The sequence below is a fragment of the Cervus canadensis genome, chromosome 8 (assembly GCF_019320065.1).
Source record: "Cervus canadensis isolate Bull #8, Minnesota chromosome 8, ASM1932006v1, whole genome shotgun sequence".
Lineage (NCBI taxonomy): Eukaryota > Metazoa > Chordata > Mammalia > Artiodactyla > Cervidae > Cervus > Cervus canadensis.
Window position 1 is genome coordinate 5,398,844 of NC_057393.1, and position 21,070 is coordinate 5,419,913.

Here is a 21,070-nt window from a genome sequence, read left to right on the forward strand (position 1 = left end):
CATGGAATTCTCCAGGGCAGAATACTGGAGTGGGTAGCCGTTCCCTTCTCCAGGGGATCTTCCCAACCCAGGGATCCAACCCAGGTCTCCTGAGCCACAAGGGCAGTCCAATGTCTAACAAGGGTGGTGGGTAATTTTTCAACACCCCAAACATTTGTTTCACTGACAATGGGGCTGGAAGTTCTATATCAAAACAATAAGGGGAAAAAATGTTTATTTAAGCAATTACATTACTGGATAATCTCATGCCTTTCTCCCACTCACACCCCAAAGGGTAAAGAAGGTACAAAGGATGTGAACAATATAACAGGAGGTTAAACAGTTAGAAAGTGAACTGTGGTGTTGGGCAAACGTCAGCCTGAATCTGGTCCCCTCTGACTTGTTGGCCGTATAACCCGGTGTGAACTGCTAAAGTCAGTGTCAACATCAGCTCTCTCGCCTGCAAAATAAGGACCACATGACGGCCTTCTGTGGCTGCTGAGAGGACTGCAGAGGGTGTGAGGAAAGTGCAGCCCAGGCTAAAGGCTTGATAAATATCAAATGCTTTTGCTACGATCATTATTATCCTGGATGGTAATTCCTGTACAATACACTTACAAGTCTAAGATTACAATTGGGGCTTTTGAAGCTATTTCAAAGCAACATGAGTGCTATTTTATTGTGAAAAAAGTCAACTATATTGATTTATACCCCTTCGGAGAGGACACTACATTGGAAAAGCACTAATTAAGTATAAAGCGAGAACAGCAGACTCATCACATGTTTTCGGGAACCCAGGGTGTGCAGGGCACCTAGCAGACGCCCTGCGGGCATTGAGAGGTGGGTCTCACGTTGGTGTCAGTTGGCTCACACCTTAAGCATCCGATTAGGCACTTTTTTTGTGTTCCCATCATCTTGTAAGCAGCACATCTAGCCACTTGATCTGATCTCTTGCCTGTCATACGGAAGGAAACTTTTTATTTGGTAAACAATGCTCAGAGCATCTCATCAGTTTGCTAACATCAGTGATTACATTTTGACAAGAAACACATCCTTTGAAAGGGAAACAAAACAACATTCTCTCCTCTCCTCTCTTCGCCTCCCCCTGCCCTGCCCCTCCCCTGCTGGTCCCGCAGTCTGGGTGACGCTTTACCACGGGGACGGTTAGCATGTGACCGGGTACCACGAGAACTCCTCCGTTCTCACACGACCGGCGGTGCTTGACCACGTCAGCCGGTTCAGTACTCGGGGTTAGGAAAGAACATGAACTTTTTCAGTTAAACCAGCCTTCTTTTACAATTCTTTGAACTTACTTTCCTGGTACTCCCTAAACCTCACGCAATCTTCCCGCAGACTGGATAAGAGATATTCAGAAGAAAAGCCAGAACCCAAAACCCCTCTGGTCCACTGAACTCCAGTTCTGCTTCATTTACTATTTTTCTCTCAGAATATAAAAAAAAATTTAGTCTCATTTTCTAAAGATCTGAGAGCTTACCTGCCCGCCATCTTTGAGAGGTTGGCAAAGAGGTAATCAGAAATGATAAAGGCCAGTGATCGCATAATTGCCAAGACTGTGCTCAAAGTTTGATGATGTCTCTCTTTTGGGGAAGGACCACCATTATCTAGTTAGGTCTCTTTCTCCTAATGTACTCAGGCTTAAGAAACATCTATATGCACAATCCTTTACACCCTATACCAATTGAGAAGGATGTAATTTTCACTTTTTAAAGATTTTATCTGATGTGAACCATTTTTAAAGTCCTTATTGAATTTTATTACAATATTGCTTCCATTCTACGTTCTGTTTTTTCGGCCATGAGGCATCTGGGACCGTGATTCCCTCACCAGGGATTGAACCTGCAGCCCCTGCATTGGAAAGCAAAGTCTTAATCACTGAACCACCAGGAAAGCCCCCTAATTTTCACTTTAATAGAGATTTTCCCCTCTCAAACCTAGACAGCAGTGACATGACAGGCAACATTAAATAGCTCTCTTGCACTGTGATCACGCAGACTTCTACAGCCAAGAGCAAAGCGCACACACATGTCTGGTTTGCACACCTAGGTGTGTGTGCTCCATGCCTGGCTTATATCCACAAAGCCTATGATCATAACTGCTTGAATTACTTAAAATTTATAAGAAATGAGAAAAAATGTGACTACGAAAAGAAAGTTGACTTTTATGTGACAATGAAGTCAAAGCTTTGAAAGGACCAGAGGCTGACTCGCTTTAAAAACTGCTGTCAAATCAGATGGGCGTGAGAAAGCCTTGGAAATCCAGGAGAATTCAAATCACTGTGCCTCTGGTCTTGGATTTTTCACTGTTAAGGGCATGAAAATACGCTTATTGGAGATGCTTCATGCCAGAAAGACAACGTGAAGTGTTAATCAGTAGACCCATCTCAAAGTGGGCTTCCCTGGTAGCTCAGACAGTGAAGAATCCACCTGCAATGTGGAAGACCTGGGTTTGACCCCCTGGGTTGGGAAGACCCCCTGGAGGAGGGCATAGCAACTCACACCAGTATTCCTGCCTGGAGAATCCCCACGGACAGAGGAGCCTGGTGGGCTAAAGTCGGTGGGGTCGTCGAGAGTAGGACACGACTGAGCAACGACCCACAGCATCTTAATGTGAATAAAGTAAAAAAAAAAAAAAAATGGCAAATACTTCTGGATATTTCAAGATTAACCTTCTTTTCTAAAAGGGAACAGGATCATGTTCCAATTGAGGTCCACTCCCGACTCTCAACATCAAGGCAGCTGAGATGGGAACCCTTTCATCAGAGCTGCCCCAGCCAGCATTAGCATTTCAAGCTGGACCAGAAGGAGGAGACACGTCTATACGGTCACCATCAGTGAGAAGCATCGAGGCCATTAGCTCTCCGGACTCCACGCACCCCGACCTGCTGCTCGCCAGCAGCCGAAACATGCATCTCACGTGACTGAGGAGCTAGGAAGGTGAAGTCGGCAACAGGAAAAGGCCCATAACACTCAGCACGTGATTTCTAAAATCCCTCCATGCATTCTGCAACCGAGCAGTCGAAACATCCAACGGCCTCACACAGACTCAAGACTGGGATGAGGCAGGAAGAATGTGGTTCTCAAAATTCTTGCTGCCCCGAGATTTCCTGGGACTGATCAGGAAGCGCCAAGCAGGGCTGTATACTCTGTGCCTCGAAACAAAACAGATAAAGGATAACAAGCCTCCAGCCTGGGGAGCCTCACCATTGGGACCAGAAATGTCGACTGCACCAGAGTGCATCCTGGGTCCCTGTTTTTTCATCCTTGAAGCCTGGGGGAGGTGATCATAGTCTTCAAAGAGAGAAGATGAAACATAGAGATGCTCAAACCCAGACATCAGAAAGCCCTTGAGTGCAGAACAGTTGCGAAGGGAAGAGGGCCCTGGAAACAAGTCCTCTCCAGGGGGCTCTGGTCCCTACTGGTACAGCCGACACCCGGTCCCAGCCTCTGGGCTGTGGTCCCGGTCACATCATGGACCACACAGCCATGATGCAAAGATGCAGGAGGAAGCTGGGAGAGGCCTATTTTGAGAGACTAGAGGGTTTTGATGGCTAATAGGGTTTGCTGAAGCTTAAAAGACAAGATCCATCTAGAAATGTTCACAGAAGGGTGATTTTACATGAGTTATTTAAAGCAGTGTATCGTGTTAGACTCATCTGCTTGTGAGGCCTCTCCTGGGCTTTACGTAAGAGGGCGGCGTGGACCACAAGGAGTCATCTGTCTGCCCCTGTGAGTGTGGATTAGCAGGAAAAAGGGCTAGAGGGGAAAGCTTCACATGGACAGCACATAGATACAGGTGCACCATAACCACTACTCTGAAAACCCCTTCTGATAATCTTGTTTTATTTTTCAGTGAGAAAAAAAACATGCTGAAATTTCTCATCGCCCAACCGTCACGTCTATGCTTCTGTTGACATCTGTACTCAGTCTGTCTTCTCTTGTTACAGTGGATCTGCGTCTGGTTCCAATCAAAGGCCAGCCCCTGCCCTTCCAACCACCCCTGTACCCTGGACCCCACAGTTCTTACTGACTTCCTCCACCAAGCCCAGCACCACCCCTCACCTGTTTTTCTCTCCACTGGACGATTCCTGGGTCAACAACAAACACTATATCCAACCCAGCTGGCATCGCCGTCTCCCCTAGAGAGCAGTGTCTCGCTGCATCCTGACAGAGGTGCCGGTCAGCAGGTCCACTCTCTCCATGACCCCGCCCCCCTGCCCCCTTGCAGGTTGGTTTCCTCCTTGACAATTACGGGGATACTGCTCCGGCCAGCAGCAGCAGTGACCCCTGCGTGGCCGATCGCTCCGGTCACGTCTCTGTGATCTTAAACATCCACTCACCAGAATTCAACCTTGCTTTCCCTCTCCTGGGTTCTCTCCTTTAATGATATCCCTTCCACTGCTAATCCTCTACATGCACGAGTGTCCTGAGGTTGCAGCCTGGCCTGCATCTCTTCTCCAGCCACACTCGCTCCCCTGGTGGCCTTGATTTTATACTGGATGCGGGGGCCACCCCACTGTATCTCCTAACCAACCCTTCCTTGGGAGTTCCAGCCTGCATTTTGACCCCTAATTGCAACTTCTCTCCCTGGCCATCTCCCAGACATCTCATTACTAACCAGGCCATGCCTTCTCCATGGGGCACTGTCTCCCCTTGGGGGTGAAAATTGGTTCTTGGGGCGGATGTAGAACATTTTAGACATAACACTGGCCCACAGCCCTCTACTCAGGTCCCACCCTACTTCTTAGCACTTAATGTCTCTTATTAACTAAACTTAAATCTAATTTAATCCTTCTCCTTAGGGGGGTGATAATGGAAAAAAAAAAGAAAAAAAGGCTGAGAAACACTGAAGGGGGCCAAAACAGAGCTCCCCCCAAACCTGATTTTCCTTCTTGTTAAGATCTCCACCTGTCCTTTTCGGTTCAAGACTTTCCTTGATTCTCCACTTTCCTTCCCTCCCTGCATACAGTTCACCACAGGCCCACCGGACCCAGCCTCCAAATCATGTCTGAAACCCCCATCCCTCTTTCTCTCCCCGGAGACCATCTGAGCTGGGTCACAGCATCTCTTGCCTAGATTTTTCCAGAGGCGCCTAAAGGGCCCTCCAACTGGCCCAGCTCCCTCTTTCTCTAGACTTTCAGCAAAGCAACCCAAACGGCCTCGTAAAAACAAATGTCAGTGATGCCATTTGTCTGATTTAACGTTTCCAGCATCTTTCCATCTCAAAATAAATCTCTGACAGGACAGCACGACCAGCCTTCTTTCTGCTCCTCCTCTCCTGCATCGGTACCCACCCCCGAGGAGGGTGGGAGAGCTGAGTTGCTCTGTAGCATGTGGAATCTTCCCGGACTAGGGATGGAACTCACGTCTCCTGATTGGCAGGTGGATTCTTTACCACTGAGCGACCAGGGAAGCCCTGGGTCACGATTTTTAACTAGACTTCATGTGATTCAGATTTCACTACTTTTCTCCCCACGTCCGTTTGCTTCCTCCAGGTTCCCAGCCGGGGTACGACATCATTTATAGTCTTCCTGTCTCTCTGGGTCCCTCTTGGCTGTGACAGTTTCCCAGACTTTTCTTGATTCTTGATGACCTTGACAGGAGCACTTGTCAAGTATTTTGTAGAAAGTCCCTCAGTTGGAGACAGCCTGAAGCTTTTCTCATGGGGAGATTTAGCTGTATTCATGTGCTTGACCATTTGCTTCCTGCCTATCTCTCCCCAAAACCCTGGACCCCAGATGCCCTTGAACTGTGATGCATGAAACGCCTCAGCTCCTGGAGGCTGAATCAACTCTGCCTCGCTCATCGTGTGCCCGCAGAGCCAGAACAATGCCCATCCCACAGCAAACAATCAATACCTCTGCACTGACACATGGGCAAGGAGACACACACAGCACAATCGAAGTCACGTGAAATGTTCTCACGCTTTTATAGGATTGAGCAAAATCCTACATCTGTGCCTGAGGATTTCATGCTGGGTTAAGGATGTCCACATGTAGTTAAGATAAAACTCCATCTTCTGTCTATTTGCAACATTTTTCTCTTTATCTCAGTGGGAACAGTGCACTTTTTAGAAAAGTCTTCATTTTTAGAGGCACTCAGTTCTTCCCCTATTTCCTGCCTTTGCTTCTTGTTTTTTCTTATGTTGAAAGATGGGCTTCCCAGGTGGCACTAGTGGTAAAGAACCCCCCTGCCAATACAGGAGTCATAAGAGACATGGGTTCGATCCCTGGGTCGGAAAGATCCCCTGGAGAAGGAAACGGCAACCCACTCCAGTATTCTTGCCTGGAGAATCCCATGGACAGAGAAGCCTGGCGGGCTTCAGTCCATGGGGTCACAAAGAGTCAGACAAGACTGAAGTGACTTAGCATTCTGCGTGTGTATTAAAAGATCCTGTGTCTCTATTGCAGACCTGTTCTTTGCTTTACAGGATCTTCTGGAATGCTCCTGGAAAGTCAATATTGTGTCCAGTTCCGGAACGAGGAAGCTGCAACTCCATGAATTAATGAAGTCACCCAAGGCTGTTTTCTCTTTTTTTTTTTTTAATTAATTTTTACTTTGGCTGTGCCGGTCTTCACTGCGGCACACAGGCTTTCTCTAGTGGCAGCGTGTGGGGCTTCTCCTGCTGCAGCTCACGGGCTCTAAAAGCGCGTGGGCTCGGAAGCTGAGGCGCCTGGGCTCACTGGCCCTGCAGCATGTGGGGTGTCAGGTCCCGGACCAGAGACTGAACCCGAGTCCTGGGCATTGAAAGGTGGATTCTTAAGCACTAGACCGTGCGGTTTCTATGTGAAGGATCTCAGGCCTGAAGCTACAGGCTGAGCCCTGGGCCATCCCTGCACAGCCTTGGGGCTCATCCATGCCTCCTGGCTTCGCCTGCTGGAGCAGGCGCATCGCGGGGAGGAGCTGCAGCCTTCACTAGGACGGACGTCCGTCCACGCCTCTGATGGAAAAGACCGCCAAAACGCGAAGGAAAAGGCCACGTGGGCAGCCAGGGGAGGGATGAAGGCAGTGAGAGCTGGGACCTCAGCAAGTGCAGGTGTGAGAACGCAAGGGATGTCAAGAATACGCGGGCAGAACTGCGGTGAGAGAGGCGAGCAATGGCAAGGACGAAGGCGACACAGGTCAGGAGGAGGGCGACCCGATGCCCGTCGTGCATGGGATGAAAAATAGAGACGGCTCAGGTCGCTTACAGAAGGCATCCCTTTTGTAAATACAGATTGCCAAACTGTAAAGTCTGGGAAAGGGCAAGCTTGAAAGCCCTGTTCTGGCTTCATCCCTTTGTCAAGGACTTCCAGAAGACCAGAGGCATCCTTAAATATCCGCCCCTTCATCTCCACGTCCATCGAATCACAGTTCTTTAAGTCCCAAATTTGTGTGCAGCTCTGAGATAGGGGGCTGGGCTGAAGGTGGGGGAGGACCTGTCCTTGAATAGCTCAGCTTTGAAGCTGAGACGGGTATTTCAAGATGATGAACCTGGAAATTCAAAGGGAATCACTTGAAAGAAATAAGGCCCGGAATAGAGGGCCACGCAGCAGTGAGGCAGAATAGGATCCCCTCGTCTAAGCCGGACACAGTCATGTGCACATGGCCCCATAAAAGGACCTGAAGGTGGGCTCTGCTGCCCACGGGGGTGCAGCAAGCCCCCACGCGCTCCCCAAAGCTTCCATACACAATCAAGAGTGGGAATAAACTGTTCCCTCTTGGGAGCGGCAGATTCACACAGGAGCTAACGGATAGCGTGGTGCTTGCTCAAGCTCCTGACGTCACGGGGATGCCTCATGAGTGTGGATTTAGAACCTGCCCTGGGTTCCCAAGCCTCATCCCCCCTCGGGCGGTCCCTAGCCCTGGGAGTATGTGCTCTTGAACTGTCTCTCAGAGAACAAATCCGAAATCCCATCAAATAAAAATAGTTCCCCTTGAATCTGAACTCAAGAATTTTCACTAACCTCAAGGCAATTGCTATGAAATCAGCCTCTAACTTGGTCATCGCAGTCACGGCCAGTAATCCTTCATGGTCAGTCCCGCATGTAGCTGACCATAGGCTGCTATGAGGCTACCAGATTCCTCTTCCTCTTCCTCAAGCCCAGAGCTCTGAGATCCACCCTGGCCCCCAGCCCTGGCAGGTTCACCAGGCTCCGACCTTGGGCACATCGCTCAAAGGATGGGTGTCTACTGGACCTCAGCACTTTTGACGCGGACAATCACAGCTCCTCTGCTAAGAAGCCTTTCCATGGCCCCAGGAGACCCTGTCACTTTCCTCCAAGAGAGGTTTGTGGATCCAGCACCTCACAGATCTTTAAAGGGTGAACAGGAGTCAACCTCAAGGGCGATTTTCTTTTCAAAGCTGCACAGACTGAGCAGGAAGACAAAGGGAGCTGCCCAGTGACAAGCCCCAGGCTTGCAACACAGACAGCAAACTCTCTTCGGAGGGCGGGAGCTTAGCATCTTTGCAACTTTCATTGTCTGGGGTGGCAGAGAACTCAGGTTTAAGGGCACCAACACTGCCAGGCCAAAAGAGGTTTGAGGGGTCAGAGGAGATGGGCTTCATTCCACAGGAAGCCCACACACCTCAAGGAATCAGAGAACAGCTTCCTGGAATCTTAAGGGGACACAGAGCAGGGATGGATGACCCCTTGGCCCTGGCTGCCAGGACCAGAGTCTAGACCAAAGGGAAGGCCGATTCCCCTCTGAGGTCAGGGAAGTGGGTGGGTGTGCGCTGCACTTCACGTGCGAGGTTATCCCAGCCACCCAGCAGGGTGGGGTCGGGGCTCTCTCAGGACGGGACGCACTGAATCAAAAACCCTGCCTCCCGCAGTCCCCGCTGTGACTTACCTCCATCCCCTGAGTGGGACGCGTGGCAGAGGGCCCGATGCAGACAGCTTGGCTGCTGCCCCACCCAACAGGAAGAGAGGGGGCCCCGAGCCCTTGCAGCTGCTGGATCTCCAAGCTCCCAGAGCCCCACCCTCGCATGTCGCTAATTTAGTGATGACCATCCAATCACACTCATCACGTGGATGGTGAGGACACGCCCTCTGGCACTGATGGAGGGCGACTCTTTGCTGGGCACTGGCACAACCATCATGAATCCTTCCAGGAGACGATTAGTCTACAGAGGACCAGGGAAAGCCAACCACCGGCCCCAGGCTCCCGTCCAACTGGCAGACGTGTGTGTGAACCAGGGTCTGTCTAACCCTGCAGTCATCATACTTCTTCTGTAAAGGGACCTCTTACCTGACATGACCCCAGTGACCTTGACAACAACATTCCAGAACTGGGATTCACTTTTCCATCCTTTCGAAATTCCTGGTGGCTCAGACGAGAAAGCGTCTGCTCACAGTGCGGGAGACCTGGGTTCAATCCCTGGATCAGGAAGATCCCCTGGAGAAGGAAATGGCAACCCACCCCAGTACTCTTGCCTGGAAAATCCCATGGATGGGTGAGCCTGGCAGGCTGCAGTCCATGGGGTCACAAAGAGTCGGACACGACTGAGCGACTTCACTTTCACTTTCTTTTCCATCCTTTCACCTAGGTGATCATGAGTAACACAGACAGAAGGCTTGTGCCACCTTTAAGCATGTGACCTTGAGAACACGTTCTGCAATGGAAAACAGAACAAAAGCAACCGCAGCCTCACCGCTAAGGACAGCGATAAGAAACATCCTTAGAAATTAACATCAGGGAGACATGGGCTTCCCCCTGGAGAAAGCAGGAGTTCCGTTCAGATCAGACTCCAAGGATGGTGACATCCATACTGTCCCTCAGTTGTCTAAGTACCTGGTGGCTCAGACGGTAAAGAATTTGCCTTTAGTGCAGGAGACCTGGGTTTGATTCCTGGGTCGGGAAGATTCATGGAGAAGGGAAGGGCGACCCACTCCAATAATCTTGCCTAGAGAATTGCACAGGCTACAATACACGGGTTGAAAAGAGTTGGACATAACTAAGTGACTAACACACACATGCATACATAAATAGACACATACATATATATATGAGCATACATATATGTGTTTATGTATATGACATATATATTCATACATTTTTTTTTCGAGTGTTGTATTATATATATGGTTTCTTTAAACTGAAAAACCATTCCAATTCACCATATAGGCAGACTCTCAGTAATAAGCCTTCTCTCCCCTTTTTCTCGGTATGAGAGACTCACTTCCTAATGCAATGGATATTGGGGAGCTTAGATCCAGGAGAAAACACCCAACCACTTGACAGACACTGCTCAGAAATGCCAGGCCCTCATAAATCACAACAGGCAAACCACGGTTACCTCCAAAAGTGTCTCACCAAAGAGGGTTACTCTATTCCCTCTAAATCAAGCTTAATTCATGGGTTTAATATCAAAAATAAAGAAATCTCTCCAACATGCAGCTTGCTTCACATACTCCACTTCCAAATCGACTGCAGGTTAATAGCTAATTAGCAAACACCTTGCACACAATACATTGCAGGATCAGATGGGAATGAGATGCCGTTTGCTTTAGTGGAGCAATAACATTCAGCCTGAAGAATCAAATCAGACTCCTGACCCTTAATCCCCGGGATGCTGGGGAAATCAGAAAGGCAGCCCGCTCCTGCGTGGCAGGGAAGGGGAACTTCTGAGGGAGGGTGAAGCTGTCCCCTGCCTCCCAGCTGCCTAGCCCTGCACAGAGGAGGACAGAGAAGGAATCATGAAAAAGGTGTGCAGGACAAAGGGGCAGAAAGGTCCCCGGGGTGAAACCACCACGAGGGGCATTGATGATTCCTGCATGCATGCTCAGTCTCTCAGTCATGTCTGACTCTCTGAGACTCCATGAACTGTAGCCCCACTAGGCTCCTTTGTCCATGGAATTTTCTAGGCAAGAATATTGGAGTGAGTTGCCATTTCATTCTCCAGGGGACCTTCCTGACCCAGGAATCGAGCCCATGCCTTCTGAGTTTCCTGCATTGGCAGCTTTGACCAGCTAAGCAGTCAGGGAAGCCTACAGATGGTTCAGCCTTCATCAAAGGAGCCAAGCCCCTATAAACCTCCCCCCACCAACGCTTTCAACACCTACAACCTACCACCACATTGCAGGTAAGGAATTCAACCAGAGAACTTCAGATTTTCTGGCTCTTGCATGAAACCTCACTATGTGTTTTCCCCCGAACATAATGAATCAAGAGAGAATACAGGTTGCCGTGTATAATCACAGGAAAAGAGAGGACGGGGTTCCCCTAACCACTTCCAAACCTCTGCATCCCAAGCAGCCCCATGTTAGTGATGCGATGGCCACAGGTCAGAAGATGGGGGAAAGATCATTTCTGCCTATGAAAAATGGATTAATACCGAGAAAAGCAGCAAGTGCTAAAAAGCTACCCATTGATCAGATGGCTGGAGTGCTCCAGGGACGGTAAATGTTTATAGTCACAAATTTTAACACTTAGTGCTTTCCATCCCTTCCTAAGACCCGGTGTACCCAAGACACGGGGTCAGCGGCCACTGGGTCTTGAGCAGGGAGCAGGGCGTCTCTGATACAGCAATGGGGAAAGAGGCTGTGCGGTGCGGGGGCTTCTGTTTTGGAGCCATTAAAATCCACTGAACTGAAAAGAGCAGGGCTGTCAGAGTTCATTCTCTTCCTAAATCACCCACACTGTAGAATCACACAAAATATTTCACTTTACAATATAATTTGTGTTTTCAATTTTCTTGCAGCTCTGGGAATTTGACAGGTACAGTATTAAGTAAAAACCCTCCTCTCAAGTCTCGCTGGAAAGGTTAAGAAGAAACAGCAAGCTCCAGCAGACAGCAAGCAACCCCCTGCAGCTGCCTGACCTGCAGTCAGCGGCTGGCTTAGTACAAACACAGGTCTCCCATGCGCAGTTTTATGATGCACTGAGAACAAATTTCAATTAAGGAAATTCACTAGCTAATAGAGCCTCAAAAGAATAAGAGGTTTCATTTGTTTATTGCATACCTGCATCTGGGGTTATTTTTTTTTGTGGACATAAAAATAACAAGGGTAACTGCATTTCATTCCTGGAAAAGAACCGCTATGGAGTACGTCATGTGTTTTATCAGCTGACCTTGTAATAACATTTCCTACTGACGTTCACTCTTTTCAGTCAGGCAGTTGGTCACTGTTCGTTCAGCACCTACTGTGTGTTGGACAGTGACACTGAACTCCGCATCTCTGGGATGATAAGTGATTTCCCCAACATAGCATCCAAGAGTCCTGCACAAATGCACACGATTTCTTGAAAACATATCACATGACACATGAAAGCATATTATACAAACAAAAATGCCGAGAAGCTGTCATAGTCCTAACATTTCAAGTCTATGGAGAAATTATATTAACAATATTATCATTTCTTTATAGACCTACAAATGCACTACATACATGATTTTTTTTTAAAAAAGTATTCCACTGTCAAGCTGAAGATGGAGACAAAATATTACTCAACTTTATTTCCAATCTTGTGTCTGGAAAAGAAGAGGAGCTTGACAAATAATGATGTCATTCCATGTTCAATCTTCAAGATGATTTCATGTCAAAAACTGCATTTCATGGAGCTTCGATATAGGAAAAACACTAAGCCTCACTATCTGTATGGTCACCATGCTTGTTACGACAAACTGACCAGCAGGAAGTCCACTGAGTTTCTTTCTGCAAGAATCCTCAGAGATTTTTAAATTTTATGTATTCATTCCTTTCTGGTGGCTACGCTGGCTCTTTGGTTGCAATGTGCAGGCTTTTCTAGCTGTGGCTTGAGGGCCTAGTGGCCCTGAAGCATGTGGGATCTTAGTTCCCTGACCAGGGATTGAACTTGTGTGCCCTGCATTGGAAGGAGGATGCTTAACCACTGGACCACCAGGGAAGTCACCTCAATGATTTTTTTAAGAAATTTTATCAGACAAAAAATTCTAATGTCAACCAACAAAAGCTACTATTCAGTTGGGTGGGGGGATAAGTCACTAAGAAAAAAATAACTGCAACACACATCCTTGAAACGAGGTTCAAGGACGCGAGGATAAAGAAGATGTGGTGTATATGGCAAAAGAATGTTGCTCAGCCATGAGACAGAAGGAAATCCTGTCATTTGTGACAATACGGATGGACCTTGAGGGCATTATGCTAAATGGAATAAGTCAGACAGAGAAAAGCAAACACTGGATGATCTCCTATGTATGTAGAATCTAAAACAAAAACCGTAACTCCCCCGTAAGAGGTGCTCACTAATATTTCACACTATGTCTTACGTGCCAGGCATCAGGAAGGGCAGCCCTGGGATCTATGTTCTTATCAGTGTGATTCCAACACCCGCCTTACTCTCCTCATCACGTGGGCCATGCCCACAGGGATCTGCTGTGAACTGGAGCATCTTGCAGGGCATCTCTGGGAAAACTGCCTTCAATCCTTGCCCTATAGAGGAAAGCTCAGCCCTGACAACATTAGCAGACAGCTGCTATTATTTGTTAATGACTCCTGTCTTCATTGGGGTCATGACACAGAGAAGCGGGGCTGAGAGAAGTAGCAATAAGAAGAGGGTCACTGAAATGGATCACACATTTCTATTCATTACTTAACATTGCTGAGACTCAGTTTGTTCATCCATAAAATGGGGATAAAACTGACATTTGCAGGGGATGATTCTTTGCAATAGGTGACTCCAATGTACACGGAAGGATGTTTAGCAGCATCACTGGATTCTACTTACAAGGTGTCAACAGTCCCCATTGTGATAACAAAACTGTTGTCGAATATCCTCTAGGGGGCAAAATCGCCCCTGGCTGAGAACCACAAACAGATATCTAACTCAATGTTGGCCACAGGCAAGCATTCAATTACCATGGGTTTCCTCCTCCATATGTTCCAGACTTAAAACGATGACCGGAGAGGGTATCACATTGCATGCAGACTTTCTTCTAAGTCCCAGAACATTGGAGGTAAAAGCTGAGGATGGAAAGATCTGGGATGCCACCTTAATAAAATGTATTTCCTCCATGAGAGCTGGACCATAAAAAAGGCTGAGCACTGGAGAATGTATGCTTTCAAATTGTGGTGCTGAAGAAGACTCTTCAGAGTCCCTTGGACTGCAAGGAGATCAAACCAGTCAGTCTTAAAGGAAATCAGTCCTGAATATTTATTGGAAGGACTGATGCTAAAGCTGAAGCTCCAGTACTTTGGCCACCTGATGTGAACAGCCGACTCACTGGAAAAGACCCTGATGCTGGGAAAGATTGAAGGCAGGAGGAGAAGCGGGCGGCAGAGGATGAGATGGGTTGGATGGCATCGACGACTCAGTGGACATGGATTTGAGCAAATTCCAGGAAATGGTGGAGGACAGAAGCCTGGTGTGCTGCAGGCCGTGGGGTCACAGAGAGTCCGACACAACTCAGGGACTGAACAACAGCATTTCCTGCTTTCTGTTTTGCATGGAGAAGAGTCTCATGCATCAGATAAAGAGGGTGTCTGGCTTCATTCCTGCTAAAGTCAAGTGCATCCTCCAGCATTAAGTGTCTGCAGGGCGGCCTTGTCGACACCAGCCAAGAGCTCACGGCAAGGTGTGCACCGTCTCAGAGAATCCTTACACCGATTTTGCCCTTTTAAAACTTTCCTCTAACGCAAGCTTCCCTAAATAAGAGTCCTGGCTAAGAGTGCTTCATCACTGCCATTCCTTGGAGAGTACTCTGATTTTTCATCTCAGGATTAAATAAAGAGGCAGTTTGAAAGGCTGGTATAAAATATCTATGCTGTGTGAAATAAATTGGTTATCAACAACCAGGTAAAATCTGGAATTATCTGTTTTAATTTTAGGCCAAGTTTATTAAGCAAAAGCAGGCATGCCAGGGAATAACTATATGTAAAATAATAAAATAATTTATGAAAATGTCATGAAGGATAAACAGAACTCCAAAGCACCCTGCACGTGGGCACCTCTTCCTGCCGAGGGACGCGGAGCAGCGTTCCCAGACCCAACTAAAGAGTTGTCCTTGAAGCCTGGTGTGTCACCACGGCCACCTCTGCCCCGGAAGAAGATCTCATGCTTCTTGGTGAGACCGACCAGAAAGGTGCTCAGCCACAGTTCAGGTGAGCCCAGCTCCAGATGCAGGCCTGGGTCTCAGTGCCTGCAAACTGGGATCTGAGCTGCAAAACATCTCTGCTTTAGGCCAATTTTCTGGGAAAGGACCAGGCATCCCAAGGGGCACTAGATGAAAAGAACCCGCCTGCCAATGCAGGAGATGTAAGAGATGTGTGTTCAACCCCTGGGTTGGGAAGAACCCCTGGAGGAGGAAATGGCAACCCACTCCAGTATTCTTGCCTGGAGAATCCCATGAACAGAGGAACCTGGCGGGCTACTGTCGGACACGACTGAAATGACTTAGCACGTCTGCACACGTTGGGAGAGGATTAAGGTTGCCAGAGTGATATTATGAAGTGTGTGAGCTAAATAAAATGCCGGCATGCTGAACTCTTGGGAAATTTTCATTCCAGAATGCTTTCATTATACTGACTTTAAATTCCCGTTTCTTCACTCAAAAACAATACATATATTCTTCCTTTTGGTCCTTAGCTAGTGGTATTGTGACAGAGTTTCTGTCAGCTACTGTAAACTGTTTCCAAGGGAGAAATGATACTTAGGTGTGCTTAAAATCTTCAAGGCACCAGATACACTAAACCTCAAAAGGAAGCCCAGTCATTTTCAAATAATAAATTACAAGCATCAACTAAAAGCCCCTGGCAAAGAAAAGAAAAAAGATATTGAGAAGAAACGATTCAAGAATCTCTTGAGCCCCAGTGCTTGATACCCTCGCTTTGAATTTACACGAAGATTTCATCTGCATGCCTTTTCACGGGAGGAGCGTTTCCTGCAAGGGGCCTGAGCTGGAAACAAACCCACTGCCTTCCCAGACTGGCCCGGCTTCTGGCTGGGGCTAGTGCTCTGGCCCTCGAGGCAGGCCCCCAGAAAGCGGGGACCCCCACCTTCCTCCCTCCCTGAGGCAAATGGTACATCTTCTCCTATCCAAGCCCAAGGTACAGAGCTGGCAAGGACCAAACATGTTTCACAGCAATGAAATAAAATAATACAATACCTGCAACCAATCTACCCTGCGAATTTGCCTTCTGAGCATTTTCATGACTTATCCCTAAGAAACCTGGCATCTCAGAGGTGGAATCCCAAAGTCTTACTGCTCTTTCCTGCCCCAACTATATGCCAAATTAATTTTGGCAGACGCATCCGTGAGCTTGCCTTCCTGGATGTAGACACATCTGATGAAGACCATTTATCAGTGGGGAAAAACGCATGTTTTCAAGGAGGGAAAGAGCTAGATTACAAGAACAGGTATGGAGGGCTTCTTTGGCGGCTCAGTGGTAAAGAGTCCGTCTGCCAGTGCAGGAGAGATGACTTCAGTCCCTGATCCGGGAAGGTCCCGCAGGCCTCGGGACCACTAAGCCCGTGCGCGCAGCTGCCGAGCCTGTGCGCTAGAGCCGGGCGTTGGGACGACAGCCCACGCCCCCAGAGCCGGTGGGCCACAAGGAGAGAAGCCACCACGATGGGCAGCCCGCGCGCCGGATCAAAGGGAAGCCCCCTCACCGCAGCCAGAGAAAAGCCCACACAGCAATGAAGACCAAGCACAGCCACAAATACATGAATAAAGTTACATAAACCAGCGTCCGTGGAAAACTGACCCAAGGAGAGGAGCCATACACGACTGCATACATTAGGTTGGTGGAGACATAAAGCAGCGTGTTGATGGGTTGAGCAAAACACTTCTTAGTGCAACAATGCTGGACTCACAGGTGCGGGAGGGAGGAGGAGAAGTGAGCCAACACAGTCAAACGGAGGCAGTCTAGAACCCAACCGTGGGCCCATTGTGCTAGACTGTCCTGCCTCCATGCTGCCACGACACCAAAACAAGTAAAACCCAGACAAGTGACATCAATAGCAACGCAATCTCGTAAATTCCAAGTGGGGAAGAAATTACAGTGCTTCGTTTTTAAAGCCTTTTTTGAATTTGTTACAATATTGTTTCTGTTTTATGCTTTGGCTTGTTGACCCCAAGGCATGTGGACTCAGTTCCCCAACCAGGGATCGAACTAGCACCTCTTGCACTAGAAAGGTGAACCCCCTGGACCACCAGAGAAGCCTCGAAATTTCAGTGTTTGAAAGTACAAATTTAAGATGAAAACCTGACTTCAGGTAAAGTCAAACTAGCCAATAATTCTGATTGGTTGGTCTCCAGTATTTGCCTGGTCTATTTGCCAAGACTAAATTGGGTAGCTCAGAAAACCCACTACATTCAAGAAGCTTTAGGACAGGTCCAATGATGACCGACTGCTCTTAAGGGTCAGCGTGCTGAGCCGTAACATCTCAGGCATATCAAAACTGAAATACTAATGCCCTCCATTTCCTGTGGGCACAATTTTGAGTTCTCAACTGATTCCTTTATGGTGATATTCTCTTGCTCAATATGTTATACCTAAGGATCTTCACCATAAATTGCCAGTCTTCCCTGACAAACTGCAAGGATCTTTTTTATCACCCAGTGAGAATTTTGCAACCCATTATATTTTCCTTCGTGCTTCATCTCCCAGGCAGCTTCAAGCATTTTGGCTTCTCAGAAGTTTCCAGTTTTCTCTATCATTTTACCTGGTCTATTTTATATCCACAGTCTATGAATCCCTACTTGCAAAAACATAACAAGTTCTTTAGGAATGTACTTAGGATATTAAATCACAAATTATAAACATAATCTCCTGTAGGCCCCAGCTGAACATGGACAAAATCAAGAAGAATGAGACACAAAATATACACCAACAGAGAAGGACCCCAGAAAACACTGATAATCACAGCTACAAACAATGAGAGTTCTGAGGAAGTAAAAGTGATTGTTTAATTTATTTTTCATCCTAAAAGAAGAGGACCTGGGGAGAAGTTGAATCAAGGTAGCTGAATTTTAAAAAGTCTGTTGCAAGTTTGAATGGTGGACAGATGTAAGAAAGGTTTTGTTTCCATATAAATATGAAAGTCTAATTCTAAAAATCTGAAAATTACATCCAATCCTGCCCCTCTTTTCACTCCGTGGTAAACAATAGAGATGCCTATCACGGGTAAATAAAAGCAGCTGATAACAAACGCTCCTTCAAGGTGAAAAAGGAACTCAGTCAAACCAACAGACTCATTTCCTACCAGGTCACTCCTCTGCCTTAGAAATCTAGTCTGGGGACTTCCCTGGCAGTACAGTGGCTAAAATCTGTGCTTCCATTGCAAGGGGCAGGGGTTTGATCCCCGGTCGGGGAACTAAGACCCTGCAGTGCAGCCAGAAAAAAAAATGTAAACAATCTACTCAGGATTATTGGTCCACAAACACTACTGGGATGACGTCAAGCTCTGAGACCAAAAGGAAGCCAGAGAAACTCAACCAAGAGGTTGCATTCGTGTTAACAACCAGAGAGAAGTCTAACAGAGCCACAGCATAATTCTTTCCCATGAGACCAGGCTACACACTCCACAAAGCGTAAACCTGAAAATTCCAGCTGATCCAAGTTCAAGAGTGGCGGACGGCACTTACATGCCAACAGCGAAGGTCTAGGCTTCCAATACCACCTGAGATCCTAAATGAAAACTTAGCATCTGCTTCCCTCTGGGCAGATTAACTAGCACTTTTGCATGCTAACACATAAGCACACATCTACTGTATCTGAACTGTGCTTATCTTAAATGTCATCTCACCATCTGGCTCCCGTACATTCTAGAACAGAGTTATAATGTCAGGCCATCACCAATCACTTGCCATCTTGAACACAGCAGTTGAGTGACTACTGTCCTTTGGGATATTCATTATATCCTATAAATTTGATTCTTGATTTACAAGCTGTGGCCCCAAAACTAATGGACGCTGTTTTTAATTACATTTTACAAGCCCCATGGACTGAAGAACAGTCTATTTGCAGAGGCAAAGCTGAACAAGCACACGAATATTTAAGGGACCAGAGAGGCTGGTTCTGTCAGTTTCTGAGCTGTAGGTGGTAAAGCTGCATGTCCAGCTGTGCCGTTAAAACTTAAATACAGACTCCGGAAGCTGCTGGGAATCACTGTTTATCCCAGGGAGGCAAGGAAGTCTGTGATGCCTGCTAGGAAGAGAGGAGCAGGCGAGTCTGGCAACATGTAAGATAACAAGCTCTTACATTACAGGAATTTGTTGTTTAGTCACGAAGTCGTGTCCGACTCTGCAGCCTCGGGGACTGCAGCACGCCAGGCTTCCCTGTCCTTCCCTGTCTCTCGGAGTTTGCTCAAATGCATGTCCACTGAGTCAGTGATGCTATCTAATCATCTCACCCTCTGCTGCCCACTTTTCCTCTTGCCCTCAACCTTTCCCAGCATCAGTATCTTTTCCAAAGAGCAGGTGGCCAAAGAATTGGAGCTTCAGCATTAGTCCTTCCAATAAGTCTTCAGATCATGAACTCCTTAATATAGGATTAAAAAGGGACAAATAGATAATGACATAGAAACAATCCTCTATGGTATCTATGTAACTTCTACAGGAAATTATTTTATTATGATATCCTGTCCTAAAAGTCCATAGTAGGACTCCACAGAGCTCAGGAATGGATGTGATCCTCTGTAACACACACACACACACACACACACGTTTAATGGCACCAAAAAGCTTAGTAGGAACTCCTTGACTTCTATGCTTAAAAGTCATCCCCCCAGGGGATCTTCCTGACCCAGGGATCGAATCTGAGTCTCTTGTGTCTCCTGGGTTGGCAGGTGGGTTCTTTACCACTAGCGCCACCTGGGAAGCCCCTAAACGCAGAGGCCCCTACTTATTTCACTGCTAGATGGGAAAGACGGGACAGTCGTCTTCAGCTACAGCATCCAGCAGAGTAAGGAGAACCCAAGTTTTCATGGGGATCCAAGACAGCGGGCTTTGTTTGTCAACGTGTTTGTTTTATGTGGAAAATAGGCCACTAAAGACATGAAAACTGCAGCTCTCGAGCCTCATGCTAAGCCGTCACTTAAAAAAGTTAATCCCAACAGAGAAAAAGGAAGAGAAGCCTCGTGCTTTAAGTTCCTCACGTCTGGGTAACAATGCAGATTCCAAAAGACAGCAGGGGGAAACCCAGGAAGCCGAGGCCAGGACCTCTGCTCTGAGCCACAGGCCGCCCCTATCTCTGCAGCTGTGGGAGGCAGCCTGGGCCTCCCCACTTCTCCTCGGGTGTCTTCAGATGCACGGAAGGAGGTTTCAGCCACAGCAACATATGACTTCAGAGGGACAACACTCACTGAGGCTCAGCCTCGGCAGAGATCTGCTTAGAACCGCAGCTGCTGGTTCCCAGGGCCAGTTTCATCCCCGTTGTCCCAGAGTGGGACTTCCCTGGTGGCTCAGCAGGTCAAGAATCTGCCTGCCAGTGCAGGAGACATGGGTTCAATCCCTGGGTAGGGAAGATCCCCTGGAGGAGGAAATAGAAACCCAATCCAGTATTCTTGCCTGAAAAATCCTATGGACAGAGGAGCCTGGTGGCCCTCAGTCCATGAGGTCACAAAGAGTTGGACAGGACTGAACTAAGCGTGCTCATTACAGAAAGTATTGTAGTATCACCCAAAAAAGGCAAAGGGAAAGATCCTTGCCACCATGAATCTGCTCGTGGGGTGGACAAAATCATTAAAAAGAGGCAAAGTCATCAGGGAAAATGCAAGTGAAAACCACAGTGAGACATCATACACGTCTGCCAGAAGGGCCAAAAGAAAAACGTCAACGACAGAAATGCCGGTAAGGAGGCGGAGAAGATGGGCACCTCTTCCAGGGCTAATGGGGATGGAGAACGATGCAGACAGAGTCTGGCAGTTCCTGATAAAACTAAACATGCAATTACCATATGCAATCAGCATTTAAAGGCCACACTAGTGTAAAGAACCTGTGTCCGCCCTGGAGGAGGGAATGGCTACTCACTCCAGTATTCTTGCCTGGAGAGCCCCAGGGACAGAGGAGCCTGGGGAGCTGCAGTCCCTGGACCACTCTGCAGCAATGAAAAGGAACAAACCATTGATGCAACAGCTTAAATGAGTTCCAGAGGGATCCTTATGGCGAAAGA

The 21,070-nt window shown here is 47.6% G+C and overlaps 1 protein-coding gene across 2 annotated transcripts in view; it reads right to left on the reverse strand.

Moving 5' to 3' along the window:
* The window catches only part of DOCK1 (dedicator of cytokinesis 1), a 546,616-nt gene that overhangs the window by 176,257 nt on the left and 349,289 nt on the right, over nucleotides 1-21,070 (reverse strand). The gene's annotated exons all lie outside the window — the stretch shown is intronic.